This window comes from Odontomachus brunneus, unplaced genomic scaffold (assembly GCF_010583005.1).
Source record: "Odontomachus brunneus isolate Ranch 3 - 2012 unplaced genomic scaffold, Obru_v1 Obru_scaffold_300, whole genome shotgun sequence".
Taxonomy (NCBI): Eukaryota; Metazoa; Arthropoda; class Insecta; order Hymenoptera; family Formicidae; genus Odontomachus; species Odontomachus brunneus.
The window spans coordinates 223,312-223,618 of record NW_022639750.1 but is presented as its reverse complement, the minus strand read 5'-3'; the positions used below and the strand labels follow the sequence as shown (position 1 = coordinate 223,618).

The 307-nt window shown below is 45.9% G+C and overlaps 1 pseudogene; it reads left to right on the top strand.

Annotated features, from left to right (window-relative positions):
- Positions 1 to 307, top strand: part of LOC116853285 — a 3,125-nt pseudogene that overhangs the window by 1,250 nt on the left and 1,568 nt on the right.

The following is a 307-nucleotide window of genomic DNA, read 5'->3' as shown; positions in this document are numbered from 1 at the left end:
TGAGATATGGCTCACTAAAGACATCTAGCGGAAAACGCTCAGAACTTTTTACTTCACCTAATATTAAATGTTTGATGTAAATTAGGCTAATGACAACCAGGTATATGTACCAAACGATCGCCAAAAATCACCTATATTCAAGTGTTCGAGAGCGAGATTAATTATTTAGCGTTAGGCGATCCAACGTTCGAGAACGTTCGCTCGCCCGCTACCATCGCGACGGGCTCGCGCTAGTCGCAGCGCGAGTCCACCTTTTTTTAGCACTGATTTTACTGGTTGTCCGCGGTTGCCATGCCGACCATACGCG